Genomic DNA, 18,417 nt, shown 5'->3' on the forward strand with positions numbered 1-18,417 from the left:
TGGGCCCAATCTATTTACACGAATCCTTAAAATTAGAGAATCTTTCCCAAGAGCTTTGGTCAGAAAACAAAACAAAACAAAACAATGTGAGAAAGAAAGAAGAGACAGGGATCTGTTATGCTGCTAACTCTGGAGATGGAAGAAGGGACCATGAGCCAAGGAATGCAGGCAGCCTCTAGAAGCTGGAAAAGGTAAGGTAATCTTCAGTCTAGAGCCTCTAGAAAGGAAATGTAATAAGGAAGAACAAATCTTTGGATCTGTTTCTTTTACTTTAACCTTTGTATTCCATTGCTTTTGCTGTAAATTAATCACTAAAAGAATTTTGCCTAGAGCCTGAAATATACAGGACAGCCCATTCTCAAGGGTCTGACCTTTAAAGGTACAACACTTATAGAGATAAAAAGTTGCAGAACAGACAATAACAATTGTCTTGTTGGAGGCTTACAGCAGCATGTGACCAGGATTTGGACAGCTGTAAGAACAAAGGATTCCTGAACCAAGTAGTGTGCAACAACCAGCCACACCTCCTCCCCTTTTAGTGTAAGAGAAGCCTGAATTCTAACTCAGGTAAGATGGTTCTTTGGGACACTAGTCCACCATCTTCTCAGTCTGCTGGCTTTCCAAATAAAGTCACTATTCCTTGCCCCAACAACTCACCTCTCCATTTATTGGCCTGTCGTGCAGCGAGCAGTATGGGCTTGGACTTGGTAACAGGAATACAGCCCTGCTGACACCTTGATGGTAGCCCAGTGAGACCCAAGTTGGACTTTAACTTATAGAACTATAAGATAATACACATGTGTTTTAAGCCACAAAATTTGTGGTAATTTGTTGTAGCACCAATAGAAAACTAATACACAGGCAATGCCTATGTCCTCACGCCTAGACAGACACGGAATCACACTGTCATACACACTTGGACAGACCCAGGCAGAGAGACCCAGAGACGTCAGCAGGCTTTCTTTTATTTATTTATTTATTTAATTTTATTTTTGGCTGCATTGGGTCTTCGTTGCTGCGCATGGGCTTTCTCTAGTTGCGGCGCAGGGAGCTACTCTTTGTTGAGATGCAAGGGCTTCTCACTGTGGAGGCTTCTCTTGTTGCGGAGCACGAGTTCCAGGCACACGGGCTTCAGTAGTTGTGGCACGTGGGCTCAGTAGCTGTGGCTTGTGGGCTCTAGAGCGCAGGCTCAGTAGTTGTGGCGCACGGGCTTAGTTGCTCCGCGGCATGTGGGATCTTCCTGGACCAGGGCTCGAACCCGTGTCCCCTGCATTGGCAGGCAGATTCTTAACCACTGCACCACCAGGGAAGTCCAGCAGGCTTTCAGTGGAGGTTGGGGAGAAATGAACCTTCAGGGGTGCTCTGTGGGGGTGGGGTGCAGTCTTAGGGCTGCTCCTTGTTTGTTGTGAGAAAGCACAGAGCAAAGGCCCCTCCTGCTGACCACATTCTCACAGCCTCGCCTTTGCTCTGCTCCCTCAGTCCTTATGTATAGTTTTAACAACCTTTATACCAGTTTTTACCTTAAAAGCTGTTGAGAACACAGCATGAATGAACCTCGAGGATATGATGCCAAGTGAAATAAGCCAGTCACAAAAGGACAAAGACTGTATGACTCCACTTATATGAGATCCCTAGAGAAGTCAAATTCATAGAGACAGAAAGTGGAATGGTAGGGCTTCCCTGGTGGTGCAGTGGTTAAGAATCCGCCTGCCAATGCAGGGGACACGGGTTCGAGCCCTGGTCCAGGAAGATCCCACATGCCGCAGAGCAACTAAGCCCGTGCGCCACAGCTACTAAGCCTGCGCTCTAGAGCCCGCGAGCCACAACTGCTGAGCCTGTGAGCCACAACTACTGAAGCCCGCGTGCCTAGAGCCCGTGCTCCGCAACAGGAGAAGCCACCCAATGAGAAGCCTGCACATCGCAACGAAGAGTAGTCCCCGCTTGCCACAACCAGAGAAAGCCCACGCGCAGCAACGAAGACCCAATGCAGCCAAAAATAAAATTAATTAATTAAAAAAAAAAAAAAGTGGCATGGTGGTTGCAGGCGTAATAGAGAAGAACAAATCTGACTCCACATTAGATCTGTTTCTTTTACTTTAACCTTTTTATTCTATTGCTTTTGCTTCAAGTTAAGAATGTTGCCTATTGTGTGGGGGGGGAGGGATAAATTGGGAGATTGGGGTTGATATATACACAGTTCTATATATAAAACAGATAAGTAATAAGAACCTACTGTATAGCACAGGGAACTCTACTCAATACTCTGCAATGACCTATATGGGAAAAGAATCAAAAAAAGAGCAGATATATGTATATGTATAACTGATTCACTTTGCTGTACAGCAGAAGCTAACACAACACTGTAAATCAACTATATTCCAATAAAAATTAGTTTAAAAAAAGAATGCTGCCTATAGTCTGAAATATACATGATAGTCCATTCTCAAGGCTCTGACCTTTAAAGGTATAACACTTTTCCCTTCATATAGAGATAAAAAGTTGCAGAACAGAGAATAATATTTGTCTTGTTGGAGGTTTACAGGAACATCATGACCTGACTGACCTATGTGGACAGATGCAAGAACAAAGGATTCCTAGTCTCTGGACGTCATGATTGTTCACTAGTGGCTCCGCAGCACTGAGCACAGTGGCCAGGCATCAGCTGATATTCAATAAATATTTGTTGAATGGACGAATGAGAGACCAAAATACTGGACACATGCGGTATCTGTACTGTTCAGGGAAGGGCAGAGGACTTGGATCGGGGATCTAGCTCATTGATTCCTCATTGTGTGCTCTGACCTTGGCCAAGACACTTCACCTCTGAACCTCAGTTTCTCTATGTGTAAAGTAGGGGCTGTCTGCCCCACAGGGTTCTTGTCAAGGTCAAATGAAATACATGTGATAAGGGTTCAGTTACTGTCCCAGGGAGCTGCACAGTGACCCGGAAGCTTTGGCCGAAGCATAGAGGGAGCAAGGAGGCTTCGACTGAGAGAGCTGGACTAACAGGGTTCTAATCCAGTTCCAAGTCCACCATCAATCCCCAGGTGACCATGGATCTGTATTAGTTTCTTATGGCTGCTATAACAGACTACCGAAAACTTTGTGGCTTAAAACAACATGGATTTATTCTCTTACAGTTCTGGAGGTCAGAAGTCTAAAATCAAGGTTTCAACGGGACTGCATTCCTTCTGAAGGCTTCAGGAAAGATCCATTTCCTTGTCTTTTCCAGCCTCCCAGAGACCACCTGTATGCCTGTGCTGTGGGCCCCGCTGTGGGCCCCTTCCTTGTATCACTCCAACCTCTTACTTCTACCCTTATATCTTCTACTGGACTCTCTGATCTCCTGCCTTCCTCTTATAAGGATCCTTGTGATGATATCAGCCCATTCAGATAATCCAGAATAATCTCCCTATCTCAAGATCTGTACCTTAATCACATCTGCAAAGTCCCTTTTGCCATACAAAGTAACATTCACAGGTTCTGGGGATTAGGACATGGGCACTAGTACCATCCTTCTTCCACTTGGGCATCAATCTCTTCTTCCAGAAAATAATAGCCTCAGTCTGCCCTGCCCTCCCTCCATCCTCCCCCTGGAGGAGCGCTCTCATGGAGCCAGGAATGTTGGATGGAGACCAGGGAGTGAGTTCCCGACTGCTTCACCACCCCAGCTCACAAACTGCCCCAATCTTGTCATGGGTAGTTACAGCCCCAGGACCTAACTGCCCCCTAACCTGTGCTCTGCCCTTCCCTTCCATTTCCTGGGCTTTTCCAGGCAGGCCAGCCTCCTCCCACCCCAATGACAACCAACCTTTCACAAAAAAAACACCCTTTATTACTAAATTGCAAACATTTCCTGCCTGCACCCCCTACCCTGCACTCTAGGAACCTTAATCCAAATATTTCTCCCACATCCAATCCTCACTCACAGCCCCTTAGGGAAGTCATACTTCATTTTACATTTCTATTTTACAGGTGGAGATATTGAGGCTCTACCCCTTCCTCCTCACTCCAGCTCCCGGATCTCCTCTGCCACTGTCCTTTCTGCTCTCAGCCTCCAGGGCCAGGACAGTTTCACCAAGAGTCACTGAATCCAAACTGGGGACAGTCTCAAATTAATCAGAGGGGCCCCAGCGATCATCCCAGCCCCTACTCGGCATTCACCATTCATTTAGACTACAAATATTTCCTGAGCACTGACTAGATACTTGGTACTGTTCTAAGTTGGGAACAAAATTGACACAATTCCTTGCTCTCATATGGTTCACTTTGTAGTGGTGGGAGACCATCACATAAACAGGCAGTAATATCAGATGGTGATAAATGTGGTGAAAAAGAATAAAGCCAGGGAAGGCAACGGAGCACACAGGGGTGAGGATGACAACCATATTCGAGAGAAGGTGGTCAGGAAAAGGTTTGCTAATAAGCAGACATTTAAACAGATTTCCAAAGAACGGAGGGAGCGAGCAACATGGAAGTGGTGGAATATTCCAGGCTGGAATCAGCATCACTTCCAGCAGCTGCTACCCAGATTTCCTGTTGCAGTACCAGCCAGCACATTTCCCATCTTCTGTCTCAGAAAATGATGCCAACATCTCCCCAGTCCATAAGCCAGAAACCTGATAGTCATTTTTGTCCCTGACCTCTCCCTCTCTCCCCACACCCCAGAAGTCCCCAGGCCCTAGAGATTTTATTCACTAAGTATCTCATGAATCCACTACTTCCCTCAATTCCAAAATTCTTTTTTACCCATCCCCCTCCAGCCCTACTCCACTCATAGCCTTCCTCATCTCAGCAAATGGCCACACACTCTTCCGATTTCTCAGCCCAAAAACCCTTGGAGTCATCCTAATTCCTCCCTTTCTCCCACACCCAGTATCCAATCCATCAGTAAATCTCATTAGCACTGCCTTCAAACTACATCCAGATTCCTACCCTTTCACCGCCCCCTCTGCCACCACTTACCCCCTGCTTCAAGTCATGGTTGCCTTGAGCTTGTGCTGTTCAAAATAGACCTTCATGTCCTTTGCTTGCTTTCCCTTGTCCTTAGAATCTGTTCCTAGATCAGATGCTGAACTGAAAAAAAAAAAAAAAAAAAAAGTTTCCATTGCATTCAGAGTAAAATCCCAAATCCTTACCCAGTCTGACTAATGCAGCCTTCTAGGTTCTGGTCCAGACCGCACACGCCTACCATGCGCCCTGCTCCCTGCTCACCAGTCCCACTGGCTTCCTTGCTGTTTGTTCTTAGAAGGCACTGAGTACATTCCTGCCTCAGGGCCTTTGGACTTACTGTTCCCTCTGCCTGGAACACTTCTCCCTTGTAGTATAAACTGTTAGGTTCTTTTTTTTTTTGTAATGAAAGTGCCTGTCTTAAGCTTTGATTACTGAGGCAGCCACATCAAAGGATATCTTGAATGAACAAATCACTAGATAAAGAGCCAGGCTGCCTCCTGGAACTGAGGCTCCTTTGTTTTAGAGGTATTGGTTGATCTCAGTAACTGACCATTTGGGCCACTTGTTTTTTCTCTTCTCACACTTTAAATTCCTGCTCATATGTTTTTTTGTTTTTTAAATAAATTTATTTATTTATTTATTTATTTATTTATGGCTGCGTTGGGTCTTCGTTGCTGCGCGCAGGCTTTCTCTAGTTGCAGCGAGCGGGGCCTACTTTTCATCATGCTGCACCAGCTTCTCATTGTGGTGGCTTCTCTTGTCGTGGAGCATGGGCTGTAGGTGCGCGGGCTTCAGTAATTGTGGCACGCAGGCTCAGTAGTTGTGGTGCACGGGCTTAGTTGCTCCACGGCATGTAGGATTTTCCTGGACCAGGGCTCGAACCCGTGTCCCCTGCATTGGCAGGCGGATTCTTAACCACTGTGCCTCCAGGGAAGCCCATCATATGTTTTAAATTCATCAGTGAAGAGTGAGACTGAAACCCTAGGTCCCCACCATCAACGCCAATAAAAGCAGAACCCCAAGCCCACACATTCTTCCTCTCTCTATGGCAACCTTGCTCTATGGCCACAGGTACGCTGTGTAATTTCCGGGTCCTGTAGACGAACCTTTATTTTTTCAAAGTTTCCTGATGCTTACTGCTGCAGGATATCTTGCAATCATAATAAGAACTTTAAGGGCCAGTCCTGCCATAACATTGCTTATTGACAGGCAGAGACAGGCACAAAACAATTGGCGTAGTGGGCAGGATTGCACGATTGCCCTTGCAATTAAACAAGGGGAGTGCCCTTTTTACCTGTAACTTGCTTACTAACCACGTAACTCAGGTGGGTAACACCATCTGAGAAAGGAGCACCGCTTGCTGGGGGTCTGTTGCGCTACTGTGTGCTTTCACATGTTTCTCAGTGGTGTGTTGCCTGTGGTATCCAACCCAAAAGGTCACAGCTGCCATAATAATCCAAGGATCTCCCCAGAGTGGTGTGATAAAGACTAAATGGTCTAATGAGAAGATTAGGCCACTAATTATAAAGGGCTTAATTGACTATTGCCTAAGGGTCCTCCATGCCTCAAGGCCAAGGAGAGCTAAGGAGGGTAGATTGAATTGCAAGGCTATTGTCACTACTCAAGGAGAGGCTAAAGGCATGAGAAAAACATTCCCTTAGGGGAAGAGGATAGGAGACCTCTTCCTGCTGTCCATCCAAAAGGCACTAAAATTCCAAGAAGAAAACTTAGATTCTTTCTCTGTCCCTTGAAGATGTAAATCTTATAATGTCTTTGAAATATAAACACCCCAGGAGATTACTTGTCAAGGACAAATACAAATCTTAAAAGTCTTCTCCACAAATATTAGTAAGAAGCTTTAGCCATTGGAGCAGGTAACCTTAAATTGTTCCATCTGCCAACTTGGATTCAACTGTTATTATAAACTAATGAGTTTTATATTGTTGTATGTGATTCATAGCTAAAATTTTGGAACAGAAGCTATAGAGTGTGTCTGTCTGCACATTTATGTATATCTATGGATGCACGTTATATATATGTGATTTTTTTCTTTCTCTACCTCTGGATGGAAATGCCAAAATTAATTTCTAAAAGAGATCTATTTAATTGGTTTAAAAATAAATAGTTATGAATTAAGTATTCCTAAAACTCAGAAATACAGTAACTAACTCAAATGTTTTTCGAGTTCACATGATCCGGGGTAATCTCTGGTAAATAAAAACTGGTTAAATTAAAATAGGTATGTCTTTAGAGTTACCAGCATTAAATAAAATGCAGATTGGGACCTCCCTGGTGGTCCAGTGGTTAAGACTCCACACTTCCACTGCAGGGGGTGAGGGTTTGATCCCTGGTTGGGGAACTAAGATCCCACATGACACACGGTAAGTAAGTAAAGTAAGTAAGTTAAGTAAAGTAAGTAAGTAAGTAAATAAATAAATAAATAATAAATATAAAAATACAGAATAAATAAATAAATATAAATAAATAAATAAAATGCAGATAAGCAACTTTTATTCTCCCTGGGCTTACTAGTCAAATAAATTCATGTTATCTCCATTACAAAATTTGTCAGCAAGAAAGGTAGTTTTGGATGAAGGCTGACTTGTGTCTAATGAAGTTTTTGTGGGTAGTCTAAACATAATTGTTGGAAGATAGATAAATGTAAGTGGGATAAGAGTCTTTAGGTGAACTTTACTGCAATAATTATGTGTTATGGTATGTCTACTTAAAAACAGTTTCCCAAATCTTTGGTAACTTCCACCCTGAAAATTTCGCTAAGTTAAATTAAATGATGGGAATTCATTGAATGTCTAGATCATTTCCAAATATGATAAAATACTGAAATAGGAATTGCTCAACAAGTCTAAGTTTACCTAATTTTGACCTCCTATTACAGAGGAAATGGTATTTTCTTCTATTAGTAAGCATGTCCTGTGCCACATTGTAAAACTGTACTATGAAGAAATGTATGTTTCTAGAAATTATGAAATGTATTCATAAATTTGCCAATCTAAAGAATGCTTATTTAACAGACAGTTCAGTTCACAAGTGCTTACTTTTTTTTTTTTTTTTTTGGCCGCACCGCACAGCTTGAGGGATCACAGTTCCCCAAGGGCCACAGCAGTGAAAGTGCCAAATCCTAACCAGTAGACCACCAGGGAACTCCCCACACATGTGCTTACTTCTTAGTGTTCATTAGAAATTAAGGTTTCTAAAGATTAAGAATTCTAATTAATATACGTAATTAAAGCTACTAGAAATAATAAGGTAAACAACTCTGTATGCAAGGAAAGTAGGATTTTTTTTTTGGCTTAGAGAAGGTATGAGGTATGGAGATGCACTTTTGTTAAGGGAAAAGAAAGTAAATTTTTCCTAAAGTAAAACTGGTTATTTCAGAATGGAAAAGAGGAAAATAAAGGATGAAATGGTATAGAAAGTTGGGAAGAAAGAGAAAGGAACAGAGAATTTTACCTTGTGGGGTCAAGTTGGCTAAAATGGAATTGTTACTATAAGGGTTTTTTTTTAAACATAGGCTTTAGTATCAGTGGTATGCTTATGTATTTTCTTTCATCTGCTAAAAGGACAAAGTTATCTTGGAGCATTGATCTACTCCTCATAAGAGATTACAAAAGGTTTTTCTTTACCTTTTAAGTAATCTGGCTAGGAATCAAAGATGTTGTGTTTTACCAAAATAATTTCCTCTGCTTCATGTTATCTTAATCAGGTGTTTGATTACTAAGAAAACTGAGTCTTCTGAATATTATGAGAACTCACAACTATGGGACCTTCTGTATTTGCCTTTTAAATCTTTTGTCACTTTGGTTAAGTAGATAATTAAGTATTGTTTCATAATGATCTGTGAAGTTATTTAGTTAAGTGTCCAAAAGCTTTTGATATTTTGGACAAACTTCCCCAAATCAAATTCTAAGTGAAGTCTTTTTGACCTGGGAGTAACTTTGGGATTTTCTAGAGGTCTAAGGAAAACGGGATTCATAAAACTGCTAACAAAAGATCAAGATCAAGAATTAATTACATAGGGACTTCCCTGGTGGCACAGTGGTTAAGAATCCGCCTGCCAATGCAGGGGACACGGGTTCGAGCCCTGCTCTGGGAAGATCCCACATGCCGCGGAGCAACTAAGCCTGTGCACCACAACTACTGAGCCTGCGCTCTAGAGCCCGCGAGCCACAACTACCGAGCCTGTGTGTCAGAACTACTGAAGCCTGCGTGCCTAGAGCCTGTGCTCCACAACAAGAGAAGCCACCCCAATGAGAAGCCCGCGCACTGCAACGAACAGTGGCCCCCACTCGCCACAACTAGAGAAAGCCTGCGTACAGCAACAAAGACCCAATGCAGCCAAATAAATTAATTAATTAATTTTAAAAAAAGAATTACATAGGATTGAATGAACTGCTGAGGATAATTATAATTTTTTAATGCCTTTTGCTTGAAACATTGTTGGTTCTTTAATCTTTTGTTTTCCAGATTTAAGGAAACTTTTTCTCTTAAGCTAACTATGACTTATAGTAATTTGGTAAAGTATATCTTTGTGAACAAAGATGAAACAATTACTTTTCCTTCCTACCTGATCCCTCCAGAATTTGGAAACTCCCATTGAGTATTCTTATTTTCATGGCAATATAGTTATTTGCATAAGGGCAACAAGAATCTGTTCTCCTTGTGACAGGACAAAATTGGAAATGTTGATTATATCACCAAGGTTTTTGACAGGAATATCATATTTGAGAGAGACATACACAGACTCAGGTATGGCCAGATGGCTTTAAGGAAATAAGTTGACTTTATAGAGCCAACAAGCCCCTTGGAAAAATCACCCTGGTACCTTGCTTACAGGGTTTCAGCAGCATTATAAGATTACTTCCTGGAAGGCCCAGGAACCTCAGGATATTTTGGGAACCTCAAGAAGAGAGAGGAATTCACCCAATTTTACAGGTATTGCAGGCAAAGTCTGATGGTAAATTCTAGGCTTGGTTTCCTAGCCTCAAGAGGCATTTAAAAATTCAATCTGGAGATTCCTTATGAAAAGTTCCAGCAAGGCAGACTTAAAAGAGCCTATATGATCAATCACTATTCTTGCTGCACCTGTGTAAATAATCAGGCCACATTTAATGAGACTAGACTTATTTTGCAAACAAATTAGCCTTACTTTGATTATCTCTGATAGAAATGGGAGTGAGTATAGAGAGAAAAAAATTATGTTTCAATGGAAAACTATTGTATACCTTGGAGACATCAGATTCTAGTCCTGTTAATTGTCTTTGGCGTTTTGTTTTGTACCTTTCAACTGGACTGGATGCTGCATTCTTCTTGTTTCCTCCAATATCTGGCTATAACTCTCCAGACTAATGTTTCCAATTTTTCTCCCACCCTCTGACTTGGAATCATTAAGAACAAAAACCACCCTTTTCCCAAAGCTATGCAGGCTGAAGTGGGACAACTTGATGTAAACTTCAGAGAGATCTCCACGACAGCTCATGTATGGACAATCTTCATGACTGTTGCTATGTGGGCCACTAAGAAAAATCACCAGAGACATTCAAACTGCAAACCAGGAAAATCTATCAGATTGCCATTGTCTGCCCTCATTCCATCTGAAAATGCCTCAAGCCTGACATCTAGAAATCTTCTTGACTGCTGCCTTCAGAACTCAGAAACTTGGATTATAATATGCTCCAGTCATGAATCTTTTTTGTTTGCTTGTTTCTTCTGTTTCCCTAGAAATGCCTCTTATTAAATACCTGATCCAAGGGAATTCCCTGACAGTCCAGTGGTTAGGACTTGGAGCTTTTACCGCAGAGGGCCTGGGTTCAATCCCTGGTCAGGGAACTAAGATCCCACAAGCGTTGAAGGCAAAAAAAAGTTTAAACAATTAAATAAACAAATACCTGATCCAAATACCTGCATCATGTAGGCCTACCTTGGGGAACCCACCTGCATCACTGCTTCCAAAAATGGGATATAACCCTTTAACTGACCTATTCTCAGGACTAAAAGACTGGTTCAATGAGATATAGAGCAATCTCCCAACTCAGGACAGGTTCAATGCTACTCATACCAGATGGCCCAAGATGTTAAAGTATTCCACAATCTTACCAAATCTTTGAACAGATTCCCAGCCCCCCACCTCCCCCAGAGATAAATGATCTACTTTCAAGACTGGACTTTTCAAGTTTGATACAATGGCTATGGACTGAATTTCAGACTATTGCCTGTATAATTATTATCAGATTTGCTACTATAACCCTATTTAGATGTGCAATTTCTGGTTACAATGTACCCTACCCCGACTTTTAGCCAATCAGTTACCCAGCCAGTTAATGTCCTCACCATTGATTCTCATGCCTCTGCATCACAGGGTAGATTGCATTGTAAACCCTGACAGGTTGTTGGATTTTTTTGTTTTTTTATAATGCAAGTGCCTGACTTAAGTTTTGATTGCCTATGTATCCACTTCAAAGATGACTATCTCTTGGGCAGGGGGAGCAAATAATTTTTAATTTCCTTCCTTCCTTCCGTTCTTTCCAAATACACCAAAGGATCATGCAATGCTGCTAGCATTGGATGCAATCCTGGGCCACAAGTTTGCACACTCTTTTGCAACTGGTCCTGTGATGGCTGAACCTTTCATCTCACCTCTACTGTTTACTATGATCCCAGTGTTATCTTCAAAATAAAGAAACATGCCATCTTTTCTCTGGTAAGACTTTTGTTGTCAAATTACCGCTGCTGGATGTACTTTCTTTCTGAACTCTGGTTTGCCTTTCTTTTTTAAGTACTTTTTTTTTTTTTGGCCATGCCACGAGGCACGTGGGATCTTAGTTCCCCTACCAGGGATGGAACCCATGCCCCCTGCACTGTAACTGCAGAGTCTTAACCACTGGACCACCAGGGAAGTCTGCTAGTTTGCCTTTCTTGACAGTGGCCCTCACCATGTCACCCATACCAGCAGTAGAAAGTCTATTCAGTTGTCCCTTGATCCCCTTCACAGAGATGATAAAAAGATTTTGGCTCCTGTGTTCAAAGACGGCTATCTAGAATAAACACATTGCCAGCCACTAGACAAAAAGCCAGGCCACCTCCCTGCATTGAGGTTCCTTTGTTTTAGCAATGTTGGTTGAATTTGATAACTGTTTGGGCCGCTTGTTTTTTCTCTTTCCATGCTTTAAATTTCTGTCCTTATGTTTTAAATTCACCAATAAAGAGTGAGCGCGCGAAAACCTTTGTCCCCACCCTTGATCCCAATAAAAGCAGAACCCCAGGCTCACACATGCTTTCTCTCTCTCTCCCCATGACCTCGCTGTGTGGCCCCAGGTGCTGTGTGACTTCCAGGTCCTGTAAGTAAAAAACCTTTGTTTTTTCAAAGTTTCCCAATGGCTGTTGCTGAAGGGTGCCTTGCAATCATAATAAGAACCACGAGGGCCAATCCAACCACATCATTGCTTGACAGGCTGAGACCGGCACAAAACACCCCCCCATATCCACAGGGCTCTCCTTTCCTCATTTCACTGTGGTCTCTGCCCAAATATCACCTCCCCTTTCCCTGCTTTAATTTTTTTAAAAGCACCATCACCAACTATCTGTTTTCTCTACCCTCCTCTCCTCCTATTAGAATGTCAGTTTCATGAGAGCAGGGATTTTGTCTGGTTCACTGTTGTAGCCCCAACACCTAGAACAGCCCAGCACATAGTAGTCACTCGATTAATCTTGAATTGATTCGTTGAATAAATCCCCACTGCCACCCTGCTGGTCCGAGGCACCATCACCCCAGCCCTGGACTCCTGAAGCAGCTCCCTAACTAGTCCACCTGGCTCACGCCCATGCCCACACTCAACCCCTTCTGCACACACCAGCCAAGGGGATCTTTCAAAACTGCCAACTGAATTCACTCCCTAGCTTAAACTCTGCAATGATCAAATAATTTGATAATTCCTCGAACTGATGAGATTTTGTGGAAATAGTCACTCTTACTGGTATGAGTGCACACCGGAGAGCAATGTGATAATATCTCTCAAAGTAAATAATATATGTACCTTTTGTCCCAACAATTCCATATCTAGGAATTTATCCTCTAGATAGGTTCTTTTTTTTTCTTCATTGTTTTATAGGATTTAAAAAAATTTGTAAATTGTGGTAAAATATACATAACAAAAAATTTACCATTTCAGCCATATTCATGTGTACAGTTCACCTGCATTAAGTACATTCATATTTCTGTGAAACAACCACTACCATCCATCTACAGAACCTTTTCATCTTCTCAAACTGAAACTCCATACCCATTCCCCTCTCCACAGCCTTCTGCCAACTACCATTCTACTTCCTGTCTCTATGAATTTGACTACTCCAGGTACCTCATATAAGTGGAGCCATACGATATGTGTCCTTTTACAACTGGCTTATTTCACTTAGCATAATGTCTTCAAGTTTCTTCCATGTTGTAGCATGTGTCAGAATTTTCTTCCTTTTTAAGGCTAAATTCCATTTTTTAATTCCATTGTGTGTATAGACCACATTTTGTTTATCTATTCATCTGTTGATGGACCCTTGGGTTGCTTCCACCTCTTGGCTATTGTGGAATAGTGCTGCCATGAAAATGAGCATACAAATATCTATTTGAGTGCCTGCCTTCAATCTTTTGGGTATATGCCCAGAAGTAGAATTGCTGGATCATATGGTACTATATTTAATTTTTTAAGGAACCACCATACTGCTTTCACAGCAGCTGCACCATTTTGAATTCCCACTCCTCTACATAGATTCTTACGTACAAGGATGGATAGATATGCAAGGACACTCACTGCAGCACTGACTGAAATAGTAGAAGCCACTTAAAGTCAATAAAGTTATTTACATTAATAGAATCACATAGCTCTATATACACTGATAAGGAACCATCTGTAGCACATCCTGTTAAATGAACAAAGCAAAGTGCAAGGGAATTGGGGGTAATCTTACTTCTAGGGATTGGTGCCAATGTATCCTGTTGCAAGATTGGTCCATTCACTCTCCACAGTAGCCTGGTCTCCCTAGGGGCTGAGTACACCTAGATGCTGGACTCAGGGCTGACCATCTGTTCTTGGATGTGATGAAAAGGCATTCTGTTCCTGTCATAATCTTTGATCATCTGCGATAGAAAGCCTTTGAGAGCAGTCATGCAAAATGTAGGCTCCAGGTCAAAGCAAAAGGTAAAAAAACAATAGCTATAGTTTTAGGTGTCACAAATCACTGTACCTTTCATCTAGGGGCTGCTGAGAACCAAGAACACTGATAAGAGACATTCAGGAGAATTGGATGAAGGTTGGTCTTGGCATTCACCAGGGACTATAGTAGAGTATTTAGCACCACTGGCAAATCAGTCAGACCTGGCCTTGGCCATGATCATGGAAGCTGGGATTGGAGGGTGTGAATTTCAAAGAAGATATGATTCTACAGGCTCACTGGTTGAGGACACACCACCCTCTCTTTGGACCCTGTGGGTGGGGTGGGGTAGGTCTTAACACTATTTGTAAAAGTACAGAGATGGGAATAACATGACTTTGGTTACTGGAATAATTATGGGGGGTGGGGGAAGACCCCAGATCTGTGATCAGCCTCCATAGAAAAATTTGCTCAGAAACATTGTCAGGATTGAGGAAGCCCTGAGGAGCCAGTATTATCTATGAAATCTCCTGTTCACTACCTCACAAGGACAAATCAGAAAGTAATTGAGGCAGTGACGATTTCTTGAATAATTCTTCAGTCCACTGTCTTAAAAGCATTGTACAGAATATTCAAAGAGGATAAATAGAAATGTGAATATCATAACTACTAAGATTTGTAACTGGTTGGATTTAAAGATTAGTGTGATAATCTGGTTTCCCTCAGAATCTTATTTTAGTAAGAATAACTGGGGAATTCCCTGGTGGTCCGGTGGTTAGGACTCTGCGATTCCACTGCAGGGGGCATGGGTTCGATCCCTGGCCAGGGAGCTAAGACCCCGCAAGCCCCACAGTGTGGAAAAAAAAAAAAAAGAATAACTGCTATGTGACTGTATTAGGGTTATAGTTATAAGCCAAATTATTTGAGACCCTAAAAAAGGCAATACTATCACAGTGTTACCAGTTATCTATTGCCGCATAACCATCTCATAACTATGTGGTTTATTGTTGCAGGCAAAACTGGATGTTAAAATAAGTGGATTAAAGTATGATGAAGATATTTACATTGTGTCAAAGTCTCTTCCCACCAAATACTGATTACTCACAAAGGGAAACTAATAACTATATGGTAGAAAAACCACCTTAACCAAATGATTACCAGCATCCTGTATAACATCATGTATCCCTTGATATGATGCAGTGCGAAAGGACATTACTCCTCTGATTTTCTTGCCAAAAATATATAATCTCTAACTATGAGAAAATATCAGACAAACCTAAAGTGAGGGACATTCTATAAAATAACTGACCAGTACTCTTCAAAAGTGTCAGTCATAAAAGACAAAGACAGTTTGAGGAACTGTCATAGATTGGAGGAGAATAAAGGGACAGGACAATTAAATGCCATCTGGATTCATAGATTGATTGGATCCTGGACCAGAGAAGGGACATTGGTGCAAAAACTGGCAAAGATGAAATAAAGTTTATAAATGAATTAATAGAATTGAATCAAAGCCAATTTCCTGATTTCTTATGATTGTACTCTGGTTATATTTCAACATTTGGGGAAACTGGATGAAAAGTATACAGGAGCTGTACTACTTCTGCAATTTTTCTGTAAGTCAAAGATTATTACAAAATATAAAGATTAAAAATAAAATACGCTTAGTGGTTTACAATAATAGCTATTTTATAATATTTCAAGATTTTGTGAGCCAGGAATTTGGGCAAGACTCAGCAGGATAATCCTTCTGCTCCACGTTGCAGTGACTGGGGTCACTTGGTGGTATTCAGCTTGTGTCTGAGCTGGCCCTGAGCATCCAAGATGATTTTGTTCATGTGCTTGGCACTTGGGCAAGAATTGCTGGAAGGCAGGCCTCAACTGAGGCCCCCTCCTCTCTATGTAGTCCCTGGGCTTCTCAATGTGGCCTCTCCTGCAGGGTGGTCAGTCTTCTTACATGGTGTCTCTGGGATCTAAGAGCTAGTATTCCAAAATACAGGAAGTAGAAGCTGCCACTCCCTGTCTTGGTCAATTTGGGCTGCTGTAACAGAATACCATAGATTGGGGGGCTTAAACAACCAAAATTTATTTCTCACAGTTCTTATAACAGACAAGAACAAACCTGACTCCATGTCAGATCTCTTCCTTTAGCTCGAACCCTTGCGCTCTATTGCCCATGCTTATTCATGCTGGCTCTGCACCTTTGTAAAGAACGTTGCCTATAGCCTGAAATATACATGACAGCCCATTCTGGAGGCTCTGACCTTTAAAGGTATAACACTTTTCCCTTCATATAGAGATAAAAAGTTGCAGAACAGGGACTTCCCTGGTGGTCCAGTGGTTAAGACTCTGGCACTCCCAATGCAGGGGGCCCGGGTCAGATCCCGGGTCAAGGAACTAGATCCCACATGCCGCAACTCTAGATCCTGGGTGCCACAACAAAGATCTCACACGTGGCGATGAAGATCCCACGTGCCGCAACTAAGACCCGGTGCAGCCAAATAAATAAATAAATATTTTTTTTAAAAAAAGTTGCAGAACAAAAAATAGCAATTGCTGGTTAGAACTTCATGCTTTCACTGCCAAGGGTGCGGGTTCAATCCCTGGTAGGGGAACTAACATCCTGTAAGCTGCATGGTGTGGCAAAAAAATAAATAAATGAATTAATTTAGAAAAGAAAATAACCATTGCCTTGTTGCAGGTTTATAGGAACATTGTGAGCAGACTTTGGACAGCTGCAAGAACTAAGGATTCCTGAACCAAGAAGTCTGCAACAACCTGCCGTACTCTCCACCCCCTTTTAGTATAAAAGAAGCCTGAATTCAAACTCGGGTAAGATGGTTCTTTGGGACATTAGTCCACCATCTTAGCCTGCCAGTTTTCCATGTAAAGTTGCTACTCCTTGCCCCAAAAACTCATCTCTCAATTTATTGTCCTGTCATGTGGCAAGCAGTACAAGCTTGGACTTGGTAATATTCTGAAGCCTGGGAGTCTGAGATCAGGGTGCCGGCACAGCCAGTTCTAGTGAGGACCATCTTCTGGGTTGCAGACTGCTGACTTCTTAATGTATCCAGACATGGTAGAGAGCAGAATGAGGCAAGTTCTCTCATGATTCTTATAAGGGCACTAATCCCATCTAATACTAATCACCTCCTCTAACCCTAATCAGGTCCCAAAGGTCCCACCTCCTAATACCATCACATGGGAGATAGACGGTTTCAACATAGGAATTTTGGAGAGACACAAACATGCAGTCCATAACAGTCCCTTACGGCCTGGAGCTAGACACCGGCAGAGTGTCACTTTCACCATATAATATTGGTCAGAGCAGTCACAGAGCCTGTCTACATTCAAGTGAAGGGGACACAGACCTCACTTCTCAATAGTCAAAGAATTTGTTCCTTTTTTTTAACCCATCACACATGGGAAAGAGATTAGATTAATCATAACCCTTGGTTCTTGGCATACTTTTTTTTTCTTTTGGCTGCGCCACGTGGCTTGTAAGATCTTAGTTCCCCAACCAGGAATTGAACCTGCACCGTTGGCAGTGAGAGTGCCAAGTCTTAACCACTGGACCACCAGGGAGTTTCTCCAGCATACTCTCATCATTGATGCAGGCATGGACTGCCTTTATATATTTATTTGTGTATTTGCTTAGCTTTTTTCAAAAAGGCAAAGGAAAGCTTATGTTTTTCCTTTTTGTGTCATTTATGATTTGTATACCTGCTTGATAATATAACTAGAAAGAACTTCTAAGCTTATCTCTGGTTGGAATGGGGTGACACGACACTCTTATTTCTAAAATATATTTCCCTTATTTGCATTATTTGGCAAAACTTAGCAGAACTAAAAAAATAACTGTACAGTCTAAGAGGTTTCTGGAGAGGCTCGAACTTCCCTGGCGGCCCAGTGGTTAAGACTCTGCGCTTCCACTGCAGAGGGCCTGGGTTTGATCCCTGGTCAGGGAACAAAGATCCCGCATGCCGCTCATGGCACGGCCAAAAAAAAAAAAGAGAGAGAGAGAGAGAGGCTCTAAAGATTGTTCTAAAAAGTAAACACAGGCTGTGGTTTCTCAGCTAAATTTCCTGTAGGTAAGGTAGGAAAATAAAACATTTGATCTGGAGATGGTATTACAGTGAAAACGCATGGGCTTTGCAATTAAACCCACTTGGGTTGAATCCTGACTCCTCTACTTTCTAGCTGTTTGGGAATTCAGCTAGTTCCCAGAGCCTCAATTTCCTCATCCTTATGCTGGGAATAATGTCAACTTTGCAGGGTGTTGTGAGGATTACAAGACACAACAGT

At 42.1% G+C, this 18,417-nt stretch overlaps 1 protein-coding gene across 5 annotated transcripts in view; it reads right to left on the minus strand.

The window, feature by feature from the left end:
• ANAPC15 (anaphase promoting complex subunit 15) overlaps positions 1-18,417 on the minus strand; it is a 71,205-nt gene that overhangs the window by 13,424 nt on the left and 39,364 nt on the right. For 3 of the 5 annotated variants that reach the window (XM_082340415.1, XM_082340416.1, XM_082340414.1), the window contains exon 3: positions 4,966-5,076. The exons of the other annotated variants lie outside the window; for them this stretch is intronic. The gene's annotated coding sequence lies outside the window, so the exon portion shown is untranslated. The remainder of the gene's footprint in view (positions 1-4,965; positions 5,077-18,417) is intronic. 5 annotated transcript variants of the gene reach the window in all.

The sequence above is a fragment of the Balaenoptera borealis genome, assembly GCF_965194805.1.
Source record: "Balaenoptera borealis genome assembly, chromosome: 11".
Taxonomy (NCBI): Eukaryota; Metazoa; Chordata; class Mammalia; order Artiodactyla; family Balaenopteridae; genus Balaenoptera; species Balaenoptera borealis.